At 38.2% G+C, this 14,232-nt stretch overlaps 1 protein-coding gene across 5 annotated transcripts in view; it reads left to right on the plus strand.

Annotated features, from left to right (window-relative positions):
• CTNNA2 (catenin alpha 2) overlaps positions 1 to 14,232 on the plus strand; it is a 1,141,838-nt gene that overhangs the window by 272,663 nt on the left and 854,943 nt on the right. The gene's annotated exons all lie outside the window — the stretch shown is intronic.

Below are 14,232 nucleotides of genomic sequence, written 5' to 3' on the forward strand. Positions count from 1 at the left end.
ACCATTCATATGAGCTACATTCTCTGACGTCATATTTGCAAATATTCTTTGGCTTACATGATGTTCAAACTGCAGTATGTATTTAAATTGCCTGGGGAGGTTGTGACAATATAAAGTTCCTAAGCACACTGGGTAAGATTATTTTATTTCAAAGAGAGACAGTGACAGAGCCTGAGACAGAGAGATCCTTCCAGCTGTTGCTTAGCTTTGAGATGGCCTGTCGGTGAGATCTATGTCTGCATTCCAGCGTGTGCCATGCCTTTCAGGATGTACACCCTTCTCCTCTGCATGAAAGGTTGGCTTTAGCCGGAAATAGCATTTCTTCCCACAGGAAAATGACAAAATCCTACCTAATCCTCAACACATAGTTTAAAGGCCACCTGCGGAAAGGCTTCTGAATCTCCACAGTAAGAGGTGATCTTTCTCTTTCTGTACAGCCTTTACACTCTATCCTGTTTGGTGCTGGTGTTGCTTGATTACTTTCTCATCTTGCCCTTCTTTCATTCCCCAGATAACAGTTACGCAGAGAACGTTCTTATTTGAGTACATTTTCAGTGCCCAGGATAGGTGTTGCATTTAATAGGAACTTTTTTTTTTTTAAGTGTATTTATTACTGGGATCTTATCCAGCCTTCTTGTCTTAAAATAGAACATAGTAGATACTAAAAAACCACCTTCTGAATCAGGCCATGCACAATAGCATCCCATGCTTAAAATTGTCAAATATCAGTGGAAGAATTGTTTATTCCTTTTGGGGATTAAGATTTGAGAGAGAACATTAGTGGTGTTTTTAAGAAATTTATTAAATATGAAGCTTTATACACACAAAGGCGCTCCCGCTGACACACACACACACACACACACACACAAACAGTCATACCATAGCCCTGCTTTTGTGAAGCAACAAGCAGGTTGTATGAATGTTCCTAAAGTTTCTTTCATAGGATCCTGATTTTTTTCCTTCAGTAAAAATCCAAAAATCTTGACTTAGGTTTGCCTGGTCCTCTTGACTCTTAAATGTGGCCTCATGTTGATATCTTACCACACGTAGGGCATGTTTGATCTTGAAACAAGGAAGGTCCTTCAATCAATATATTTGCCTTGAACCAGATGGCTGTGATCCTCAAAGGACTAATATGGTCAAAGCTAGATGGCTCTGCAAGCCACTTCTGGTTTTGTTGAAGCGAAACCCTCCATAGTGCAGTTGTGGTTGTTGTAGCCATAGGGTCTTCAGCCAGATCACATCTCCAGACCTCCTGAATTATATACCTGTTTAAGATGCTTTTTACACTCCTTTTTAATTTAGCTACCATCGAAGATTAACACCCCAGATCTATCATTATACCTATTCAATAATTACTTGTTTTGCAATTATCCTTAAGCATGAGTTACATGTAGAACTATTAGGAATAAGCTCCCTAGAAATTCTTAGAAATGCATAGCAGATGTGTTGGGATAGTCTTTACAGAAGAAATCAAATTTGAACTGAACATCTGGATAATTAGGAGTTCCCCAACCTGGAATGCTGCCATTATATTCATTGCTTTATTACATTTTTGTCATATCCTTTAATTTTCAGCAGTTCTGTCCAACAGAACGATCTACTACAATGGAAATATTCTATATCTGTACTAATATGTGAGCCACTTAACCACATGTGACCCTCAAACACTTAAAAGGTGACTAGTGTAATAAGGAATTAAATTTTTAATTTCATTTAATTATACTTAATTTTAGATAGCTTTTTGGACAGCATAGGTCTAGAAGGTGGATAGTTTTGTCCCTTCCCCCCAGGGGGCATTTGACAATGTTTGGAGACACTTTAATCATAATAATGGGAAGGGTGTGCTACTATCATCCAGTGGGGCGAGATCAGGAATGCTATGAAACGTCCTACAGTGCACAGGGAAGCCTCTTAAACCCAAAACATCATTAGGGCTGAGTCTGAGAAACCCTGTCTAGGATTAAATATTTTTTAGAGAAGGGTGGCTTTCTCCTCTCAGTACCTAACATAACACTAAGTACTATAAAAGTTTTATATGTTATGTTTTTTGTTTGTTTGTTTAATGGCCCCAACACTGCAGAAAAAAGAACTGGAATAAGAGACCACCTGGCCAACACTAAAGACATTGGAAGTGTATCATTTTTAAACAAAAATACATAGTCAAGTACTTAGGAGATACGTATAATGAAAGTAATGGTTTGTGTAAGCTCACCAAAACAGTAAACTATAGCAAGGAAAAGATAACACTAAGACGGGAAGGCATACCATCCGCGCAGTGTTTGCACTGTGAACCATAATCAGGGTTCATAACATGGCTCCATATTATTAAAGAAAATGCTAATATTTAGCATTTTTAAAATAGGGGAAATCTATGTTTAAATCTATAGAGAGAAAGAAATAGAAAACATATTCTTTGCCTTTCTGATTACCAAGACACATCTACTTGCTCTTTTCTACACTCAGTTAAGTCATGTTTTCCTCATTGTACGGTGCAGAGTGGCAAGTCTCAGAGAATTTAAACTTGCCTGAGTTATGATAGTCAGTCATCAGCAAACTCAATTTCAAGTACAGTTCTAACTCCATAGTAGGCGAAATATATTCCCTTGTGTACAACATCTCTTGTTGTATTTTCAGATGAAGAAACGATTGCAGAAACTTTAAGAGACTTACCAAGTAACACATTAGTTAGTGGGCAGAGCAAGAATTAGAATCCAAGCCAAATGGCTAACCCCGTGAAATTTCTCATCATAGCCTATTTCTTGTCGTTGAAAGACAAGACTGATTTGTTTGGTTTTGTTTTTCCAAATCAGACTATCTATCATGTGGCGAATCATGATGGGAAAATTTGTGGGTTGGACTTTTTTTTTTTTTTTAATGAGTTTTTTTCAAAGCAGTTTTAGGTTTACAACAAAATTGAGGGGAAGGTGCAGTCATTTCAAATATACTTACTTTCTGTCCTTAAACATGCGTATCCTCCCCTCTTGTTGGTATCACTCATCCTCTCTTGTTGATAATGCAGAGTGGTGCATTATTTCTGTCAAAGATAAACCTACACCGATACCTCATAGTCACCCAAAGTCCTCAGTTTCTATTCGGCTTCTCTTGGTGTTGTACATTCTGTGTTTGTATTTCTGGAATATCATATAGTTGAAATCATAAAGTATGTAGACTTTGCAGTTTGGTTTATTTCACTTAAGTTAAGGTTTCTCTATATCTTTTCCTGCCTTGATAGCTCATTTCTTTTTAGTCCCGAGTAATGTTACATTATCTGGATGTACCACAGTTCATTTGTTCATTCACCTACTGGAGGAAATCTTGGTTGCTTCTAGGTGTTATTAATTATGAGTAAAGCTGCTTTAAACATCTTTGTGCAGTTTTTTGTGTGGATGTAAGTTTTTAGAACCTGTGAGTAAATACCAAGGAGTGTGCAATTATGCTTAGTTTTAGAACATAACTTTTTATGTAAACATATTCCTTGTATATGGCATCAAAATTAGAACTATATGCTAAAAAGTCGGAATTCATTAAGCTGATAGTAGAACTGTAAAGCAGAAAAGTATTATGTATCCTGGAAGTCCTTATCTTGTTTGTTGATATACAGTGCTCTTCTATCCTGAGAATTATCTTTGAGCCTTTTTCATATAAACTAATTATGTGTAATAAGAGTTTTGTAAAAAAAAAAAAAAGGTTTTATGAACATGATCACATCCTCACAAAAATCTTATGTTAACCTGTACCCCTGGGGCTAATAATACATTATATATTAATAAAAAGATTTAAGAAAAAAAACTTATGTTAGAATAGGTAACAATTTCACGTGTTTTATATTACAGTGAACTTTTGCCTGAGTCAGTAATGACTAATTCTTTTTTTCATGGTGAAGGTAGGGTAGTATTAAGAGAGAAGACTTGCTGTAGTATGAGATGCTAGATTCAGTTCTATCTGTTCTTCTTTCCTTCTGTCCATTCTACTTCCCTCCCTGGCTTCCTTCCTTCTTTCTTTTCACTAGTATTTAATAGCCACCTACAAGATTCCAGATGCTGAGCCAGGTCCTAAGGATACAAAGGGAAAAGATAGGAACCGTAATTAGTTTGATGTTTAAAAACCTACATTTGGCCTAGCGATTCACAGACCTGTACCCCTGGGGATAAAAATACATTATATGTTTATTAAAAAATAAATTTTAAAAAAACTGTATTACTTTCAAAAAAACAAAAAAACAAAAACCCTACCCTACATTTGGCAGGGCCCATTATATTCTAAACCCCTTCCACAAAGAACCAAACCTCAGATATCTCCATTCCGACAGCTAGTTAGTTGTTAATTCATATCAATATAGTGTGTGTGTGTGTGTGTGTGTGTGTGTGTGTGTGTCTGTGTCTGTGTCTGTGTAGTTATTGCAACAAAAAGATTGTGGCCTAAGCACAATGCCCTAACAAGACAGCAAGATAACTTCTTTTTGTCTTCATGTAATAGTCCAGAGGTGAATGAGTGGTCGGGATCTGGTGGATAGCTCTGCTAGCCTTAATGTGTGGCTTATACTTATTGGTCCAAAGCTCCATTTTTTTTAACCACCTTTCTTTCTTTCTTTTTTATTTTAAGATTTTATTTACTCACTTGACTGAGAGAGAGCACAAGCAGGGGGAAAGACAGAGGGAGAGGGAAAAGCAGACACCCCACTGAGCCAGGAGCCCAATGGGAGTTCAATCCCAGGACTCTGAGATCATGACCTGAGCAAAAGGCAAACACTCAATGATCTGAGCCACCCTGGTGCCCCTTTTACCATCTTTCAATCAGTGGAATGTGGTACTGTAGCCAGGAGAACACCGACCCATTAGTCTTAAGAGCGTATATCACTGCCACTCATATTCCATTGTTGAGAAACTAATCATGGGGTTACACTAATGACAAGAGAGGCTGGGAAATGAAGTCACTAGCTGGTTGGCCATATGTCCAGGTAATATTCTCTCAAAGGAAGGAAGAGAATGGATCTTATGGGCTATACCAACCTGCTGCAAAAGTAGAGAGTGACATCTAATGGGCTGTACCAACCAGCTGGATAGTAATTTTTTGTTTTGAAAAGTAATTTTTTGGTGCTTATCCCTGTCTCCCTGTCTTAACTTTAAGCATCATGAGGATAGGGAGTATTTACTCAATCTTATGTACCAAATAAATAGCACCATGCTTGACTCATACTAGACTCATACTCAGTAATATTAGAATGATTTTTTTTTTAATGTTCAAAAATCTAAATGTAATATTTTCAGTTGGCCTATCAAACATAAAAGTACTATTTTAGGAACTTCATTCCACTGGGTAGGAATTTTATCTCACTCTGGGATTAGGTAGGTTTAGAGCTTGCTTGTTTATAATTTTAGTTCCCATGAGCCTTCCAAGTCAGTCCCTTTACGTCTAGAAATTAAAGTGGAACATTTTTTAAAAGCATCCAATAATGTGGAAATAGCCTTGAAATTTAGAAAATTTGTAGTCAACAACACCAGAGCATAAAGTGAAACCCACATGAATGTAATTATCATAAACACACACATACATACATAAATCTGTGTGAGTTAAGACTTTTTTAAGGTATAGGTCACAGAAATCCACCTCAAATGAGCTTAAGCAAGGGGGGAAGATATCTTTTGGATAAGGAGTATCTTAAGGCACCCACTGAGAAGAGTCAGGGAAGGCTGGAAACAAGGACTGAAATGTCATGAGTTTTTCCATGTATCTCAGCTCTGCCCCTTCCTGTGTGCCAAACTTTTTTTTATGCTAATAGCCATCTTTTGTTTTTTGTTTTATTTTTGTTTTGCTTTGTTTTGTTTTGATTTTCTGTAAAGCACTAGATGGATACCCATGCAGTCTGTGTTTCAGCCAGAGAAAGCCAGAGTCCATTCACTTGTTAGTATGAGTTGGTTAGAATCTGAACTGCTGTAGTAAAGAGCATCTTGGGTAAAGCTTCAACCCTCTCTGGTCGATTGTTTTCAAAGATGGCTGCCACAAGTCCTCTCATGCTCCATTTCAGTGGGCTTCCACTAGCCCTCTCATTAAAAGCAGATAAAGGTAGAATCTTTTTCTCCACCCCTTGAATCTGGGCTTACCTATGACTTGCTTTGACTAGCAGATTGTGGCATAAATGACAGTGAGTTTTGGTCTCAAGAAGTTTTGTGGCTTTTGATAGTGTCCTGTTGTAAGGCTAACCCACAGTAAAAAACCAAACAGAATAAGAGGTGTAGCCATCATAGCTGCTTCTAGCCCCCAGGCAAGAGCCAGTGCCAATTACTAAATGTTAGTAATGGCGTTTTCAACCTTCTAGCCCAGCTGACTGTGTAGCTGAATGTGCTTATATGGGTAAGTTCAAAAGACTCCCAGCTGCCAACTCATGGCAAAAAATAAATGGTTGTTGTAAGTCCCTGAGTTTGGAAGTGTTTTGTTTTTTTTTAATTTTTTTTGGTTGCTTCCTAATATGGCAGTCTGTAACATGATACCCTTCTTCTAGTCGTGTGTGTGCCAGGGATAGAGCACAGAGAAACATGGTAACTCCTTGGACAATCACAATCACGTATGAATAGTATTGTTTGAAGACATGATTCTTTTTTTTTTTTTTTCTTTTTTGAGAGAGAGAGAGAGAGAGAGAGAGCAAGCACCAGCAGGTGGGAAAGGGGATGGGCAGAGGGAGAGGAAGAGCAGCGTCCATGTCCAGCATGGAGCACCAAGCAGGGCTCAGTCTCAAGTCCCTGAGATCATGACCCTAGTTGAAATCAAGAATCGGATGCTTAACAGAATGAACCACTCCGGATCCCCTGAAAGCTTTGGGAAATGGCTCTGAAAAGAAGGCTTGGTTGTAAGCAAACAAGGCAATAAGAATGAACTAAAATTTATATATTAAGTCATTGAATATCCACAAAATAATGCCATTAGATTTTTTTTTTTTTTGGTGGGGGGAATGCACCAAACAAAAATACCTGATATTGGGCCAGAGACTTTATACAAATTGAATATTATTTTTTAATTTGTGTAAAGCCTTTGGCCATATCAGGTATTCTGAGTCTTATTCTCTCCTTCATTTCCATTCTACTTACCAGCAGAGGGATAAATTCCTATGCTTTAGTGGCATGGGGAAGCATTTCCTCTTACCTTGGACATGAATAACTTTAAAAGATGTATTATTCCTGTAATTCAGCTTGCATCAAGAACATTAGAGGTGATGTCTATCATTAATGAATATTTGAAAGCCATCCATTTGTGATTGGACTGTATCTTTAATATTGCTGAGCTCACGTAATTGGAGCACTGCTTGGGAAGGGGGTAATGCTCATAGGAAAGACTTAACAATGGCAGCAGCGGCTGACAGATGGACAATTCTGGGTTCCTGCCATTTGGTGTGGTCGACAAGGCATGAATGACAGTTTAGGAAGCAGTTCTGGTAGAAGCAGCTAAAACCTTGATCTTTTTATATTAGGTTTTAAAGATTCCACATTTGTATGGTGTTGTGCTTGCAGAGGATGTAGACTATTAAGTCTATTTCAATTTTTTATTTGATTTCTATTAAAAATGTTTCTTTTTTAGCCATGCTCCCATATTTAATGATTTATTTCAAGTGTGTTTCACCCTTGGTATTGGCGTTTCTCAAGAGGGTACAACATAGTGTACTGGAGAAAAGGCTCAAAGAGTCTGGGAATTTTGGAGGAACTCAGATAAGTTCTAGCATTTTCTAAAAGTTTTTATTTATTTGACAGACACACGGAGAGAGAGAACACAGGCAGGGAGAGTGGGAGAGAGAAAAACAGGCTTCCTGCTGATGAAGTTCTTGAACCTAGGTGAGGTTCGGTGGGGTGAGGTTCGGAGCCGACGGCTAAAGAAAGAATTCTTAAGACGTCTCTGGTGCAAAAAGGTGGTTTATTAGAGCACGGGGACAGGACCCGTGGGCAGGCAGAGATGCGGCTGCCCCGGGCTGTGAGGAGTGGCTGGTTATATACACAGGAGTTGGGTAGGTGAGGACAAAGGGTTGTTCAGAAGGGCTATTGGGGTAAAGAAGACTGTCAGGATATTGAAGGCCTGGTTACTATCAAGCCAAGGCCACTTTCCCTCTAATGAGGCACTAACATAAAGACAATTGGGAGTCTCCTGGTGGAATGTTACATTCCTGCTATCAAACGTCCTTGTTAGTGAGATTTAGGTTTTAAAAGAAATTTAACTTTATTTACTTTTCCTTCTACCTCTGTCTCCTTCGGTTTTTTATGGAGGGGAGGGTGACGTTAGGGCTTGAGGAACTGAGTTATGTATCTTTGGAAATTGGGCTATTGATAAGGCAACTTCTTTGTTGTAATTCTCAAGGACATTTGTAAACCAAGAGAGACTCCTGCCTTGCAGGACTGTGATCTCTGCAAGTTAACTATTTGTTCTTCTTTTAGGGCAGTCAGGGGTGCCTGTGGAATGTCACACATATTACCAAGGGGAGTGGGTGGAGAGGGGGTGCAAGGCACCAGCCCCTGCTCCATCCTCAGCCAGCCTCCTGCTCCCTCATCACTGCTGAGCAGGGAGCCAGATGTGGGGCTCGATCCCAGGACCCAGGGATCATGACCTGAGCCAAAGGCAGATACCTAATGACTGAGCCACCCAGCTAGCTGTCCCAAGTTCTAGCATTTTTAAAAATGAAAACTGAAGCCCATGAAGATACAGCACTGAGGCAGATGACATGTGAAACATAGGAATTGTGGCATGTTTTTCATATTTTAAAAGTAAACAGAAATGTGATTTTCTGTTGTTCTTTATCTCTATCTTTGAGTTTCTTGCTTGGTGTCCCACACCCACCACCATCCCATCACCACCATTTCCACCACCAGTCCTATGCCACTCTAGAATGCTAATAAGATCTTTATTTCTTGGGGAAGTTTCTAAATTTTCTAGGTAAATCTCATAAATTCTCCTTCTAACTGTGAAGATTAGGAAGCACTTGAACTCTTAACTCAAAATACTCTCAGCTGTTGGTAAGGTTATGAGTAAGATAAAAGTCATCAAAATGTTTATGCTGGAGTTACTCATTAGTTATAAATAGGCAAGAGTCATATGATCATGTTCCTGTCCTACGAGCTGCAGCTTTGGATAAAACCAAAAGTTTGAGCCTTAAGAGAGCTATTCAGGCCCAGATTAATGAAGGCCAATAAACTTTCATTTAATGGAAATTTTAAAAGGAATCCTCAAATGGAAATTTTAAAAGGAATCCTCAAATACTTAAAACTTGCTTACCTACCACCACTGCACTTTCTACCCAGTCACCTCCCCCATAGAACATTTCTGGTTATATACTAGGTTTCTTAAGAGTGAGGGAGGGCTTTTGTTTTATTTTGTTTTGTGTCTGTATGCCTGAGCACCTAACAGATTCTGCTAATTGGTTAAGCTTTGGTAATTAAAAAAAAATAATCACGAATGACCAGGATACAATAATGGAAAGTTACTGTGTGATTCTTCTTGTCATGAGGATGTCCGTCACCATCAAGAAAATTACCATGGTAACAGTTATCTTCATTATAGGTAAAGGCTTCCCAGACATATGTATTTTGAAAAGCTGCATTGAAATACTAAGACTCATACATAATAGTCTGGGAAAAACCCACTATGTAACTAAAAAAGGCAATCACTCAGACAATTAGGAAGCATTATCAGGTCAATTGGAATAGAATCTGCATATCCAGGAATTTAAATCCATACATCATAAAATAATTTTAAAATTCCAACTGATTATCTTTCACCAGTTTGTTACTCATATTTCAAAAACAATGAAACAATGACATCATATTTCTGTAATTATATTATATATTTTTTAATTGAGGACAGATGGCTGTTCTTCTCTGCTGCAGATAATACATTTCCTCATTATGTAGCCTAGGAGATAAAAGAATTAGCTTAATCTCCAATTCTTTTAGTTATTTGAGCCAAAGCCTTATGGAGTTTGTTAAAGAGCCCGGTCACATTGCTACAATTTCTAATTGTTTCTTTATGAAAAGCTAAGAGCATATTCTGTGAGTGGCCTTTTACAAATAATGAAAACGTTCCCTTGGAACTAGTTCACTACCTGATTTAGGCAGGTTGGCCTGACTTATGCGAGACCTGCTTGGGCATCAGCTGGGATGAAACATATCTTGCAGCCAATGGTCCAGCGTTCCAACGAGAGCTTTGTTACAGACACTCCAGCCACGCACAAACCAGCTGATGGGGAGGGCATTTATCCCAATTCTAGAATGGAATTCATAAGAATCTCAAACCATAAACTACTTACTATATGTCTGTGCCTCATGGGCCTCTACCTAGAAAATGGTGTATACTAAAGGCCATTTGTCAAAAATCAAATGATTGAATAGCCAGCATTTATTGAGCTCTTTTCCAACACCAGGCAATTTGTGTGTTTATATGCATGGGTATGCATGTATGTACACATGTGTTTATCTGCATAAGCACATTCATTTGTAAAGGTCGCTAGAAAAAGGATTCTGAAGCAGGCAGTGTGTTTCCAGGACTCCTCACTTAATCATGACAGCATCCTCGGTCCAGTAGAGAGGCCACTTCATTGTCTGTGCAGAACACGTAAGGGGTAACATGAAATGTGTAATTAAGACCCGGTTTCTCAATAAGAAGTGTGTGTAGTGGGAGTATTAGGGAGAGGTTGGTATAAAAGTACAAACTTTCAGCTATAAAATAAATAAGGTTGAAGGATCTAACATGGTGAAACGTGGTAACTGTAGTCATTAACACTATATCATTGAAATTAGCTGAGAGAGTAGAACTCCAATTTTATTAGCAAAAAGTAGGATAAATATGGGAAACGATGGATGTATTAATTGACTAGTGAAACCCCTTTATAATATATGGGTATATTAATTCACCACAATGTATGCTTTAAGTACTGCTGATTTTATTTGATAATTCAATAAATCTGGAAAAAAAAAAAAGTGTGGGAATCAGACCTTATTTTATTTAATGACTTCTCTGTTGCCAGACTGATTTTTCCCATACCAGGGGAAAAATTAAATTTATGAGCTCATTTCTAACCCATAATACTTCTCCACATTAGTTGGTGGAAACATAACAGAAATAAAGATAGATATATATTTGCAGAGGAAATGTCCAGGTCGCTAAAGTCTACAAGTCATAAACTAATTTGTTTTTGTGCTTGTTTTGCTAGCACAAAAGACAGAAATAAATGATTTAAAAAAAAAAAACAAAATAACCTAAGTAAACCAAATGACATGTGATCACCAGATCTGTGTAAGTCAAACAGTTGTGTCTCATTGTTCACATTAGAGTTGTATTTATCAGGGCGCCTGGGTGGCTCAGTGGGTTAAGCCGCTGCCTTCGGCTCAGGTCATGATCTCAGGGTCCTGGGATCGAGTCCCGCATCGGACTCTCTGCTCAGCAGGGAGCCTGTTTCCTTCTCTCTCTCTCTGCCTGCCTCTCAGTGTACTTGTGGTTTCTCTCTGTCAAATAAATAAATAAAATATTTAAAAAAAAAAAAAAAGAGTTGTATTTATCAGTTTTGTATTCCATTATATCATTAGGTGCCTTTTCTGCATGCTTCTAGTTTTTCTCATTTAATCCCTTAGTATGGTAATTACATTGCTAAAGGTCTGATGTTGAACTGTATTTGAATTCCTAGGGAGGTAAAACTTACTTGGTCATGATGAATATATATTTTTAAATACTTTGAGATATTTTACTTGTTAATATTGTATTTAAGATATCTGTTTCTACGGGACGCCTGGGTGGCTCAGTGGGTTAAAGCCTCTGCCTTCAGCTCAGGTCATGATCCTAGCGTCCTGGGATTGAGCCCCACATTGGGCTCTCTGCTCAGTGGGGAGCCTGCTTCCTCCTCTCTCTCTCTCTGCATGCCTCTCTGCCTACTTGTGATCTCTGTCTGTCAAATAAATAAATAAAAAATTCTTAAAAAAAAAGATATCTGTTTCTACATTGATATGTAACTTAAAATAAATTTATTTTCTTTTTCTCTCTCTTTCTCTCTCTCTCTCTTTTTTTTCTCTTTTTCTCTTTTTCTTTTTCTGTGATTTATATCTCTCAGACAGGGGGTAGGGAAACTTGTTTTTCTTTAAAGATCCAGAAATAATTTAAGGTTTATGCACTAAGAGGGAAAAATCAAGGTTATTATGTAGGTACTTATACAACCGCCATGTTAAAAAGGTGAAAAACATTCCTAGCTTGTAGGCAGTATAAAAACCAGTGGCAGGAAGGTTTTGGCCCATGGGTCATACATATTTTGCCAATTCGCATTTTAGGGGTTTGGCCCTAAATTATAGGGCCATTCTTTTGGTTAGAAAAATCAGTTAATTCCAGCCAAGGGCAGGCTGATGTGCCAAGCTAGGCTTTTCGAAATGGCAAGTGACCTACTTTGTTTGTGTGCATGTTGGTATATGCTGAGTGAAATGGGTCTAGCCATTGTTATCAAATTGTCATTGCCCTTGCAAAGGCTCCTGAGACCAAGGGATACGGCATTGCCTTTACAAAGAAGGTAAGTGACATCACTTTACTCATACACCACAATTTGAAACGTGAGATAAACAGATATTAAATGAGAAAATATATAATGTTTCTCTTTGATTGACTTGCAATACGAAAGATATTTTCAGTGGGAAAAAAATAATCCTGAGGTTGGTGCAGTCTTTTGGGATGAAAACCTCTCAAGCAATTTTGACACCCAAACAGTAGACTGAAGCCTCCTGGAGTATTTAAGGATGAGTGTCCACAGGCATTTCACAAGGGCTCATCTCCCTTAGCTGTGTCTGCCAGGGAGGGGAGTGAGGGCAGGTCTCAACGTGGTGGCAGATGACCAGGGAAAGGAGGAGGGATGGCTTGAGACAAATACGATGCCTGACTAGACTATAAAAGGAACAGATGGGCAAATGGGCATGTTTCATTCTCTTGTTCTGCCTTCATTAGCTGTGACTTTGATGTTTTCTTCTTCCCTTCCATGTATAAACTAAGGTGGAAAGACAGAAATTGAGATGAGCTTTTTGTGTATGTGGCAGGCGGTCTTACTATGCTGGACTTTTTTGTAGTGTCCATGAATCACCATGACTGTATTGTCTAGTATCAGAAATTGCCAGATGGCGTCACTCAGAGATGAGCAGTTGAACGACAAGTTTCAAAGTTCACATTGGCCTGATGGATCAATTTGACTTTTAGACATCTGATAAACTTGTGAGATTTCAAGGAAATTTGGACAATCTCAGCAGTTTTTGAAATCTTACTTGGGGAACACAAATCCTTCTGAGGTGCTGATAAGACCTGATTGTCTTTTTCACACAAACATACAAAACCACAACACACATTCAAACAATTTGTACCATTTCAGGGTTTCACGGACTTCCTGTGAACTCTCATTTTTGGAACCAAGTTTGATATGCCTGGTCTGGTTTGGTTCCTGAAATAGCTAGCCTCAGGAGGTTAAGACATGTTCCCAGGCAAGCCCTTCGGCTGGTTCAGATAGGGAGATAATGCTGTCTAATAAGAATTATTTTAAATTGTTGCACTCAAGTGTCTTTTTGCTTCGTAAATTCATACAACTTATACTTGCCCACATTTAAGTTTTTATTTGTATATGTACCTGTAATACAGCATTCAACATACAGTTTCAGGCAACTCAGAAGAGAATCCTTGAAGGTAGTATTTTCTCTTTTCTCAAGCACAAACTTATAAAAACAATTCTTGAACAGAGGAAAATAACAGGAATGTCCTAGCAGCTATAGATTATATTACAGTTGCCAAAAGCAATAAAAGAAATGCTTGTGTGTGATGGCACTAATTGATGGTTTTTTAAATGCAGTGTAATTGATTTTTATATTTCACCTCTTGGAAGATCTCAAAGGGCTTTCAATGTGTAAAGTACCCAAATTGTAGCTACGCAAAGAAAGAATAAAATGAAGCAGCCTACCACAGAATTCAAACTGAAGGAAACTTGGACGAGTGTGTGTATGTGTGTGTGTGTGTGTGTGTGTGTGTCTCCACGCACACATGCATGTGCCTGCATAGCATGCTAACAGTTCTGAAATGGCTCCATTTCAAGGTAAAACAGACTTTATTGAGTCTGAAATAATACATTCCCAAATGTATGATATCCAGCAGCGTCAGAAGACCCAATTTAAACAATTTAAACTGTAAAAGAGGAACTGCAAAATATTTTCTCTTCTTTATTGTTTACTGTATTATTTTAATGGGAAC

Source organism: Mustela erminea, chromosome 7 (assembly GCF_009829155.1).
Source record: "Mustela erminea isolate mMusErm1 chromosome 7, mMusErm1.Pri, whole genome shotgun sequence".
Taxonomy (NCBI): Eukaryota; Metazoa; Chordata; class Mammalia; order Carnivora; family Mustelidae; genus Mustela; species Mustela erminea.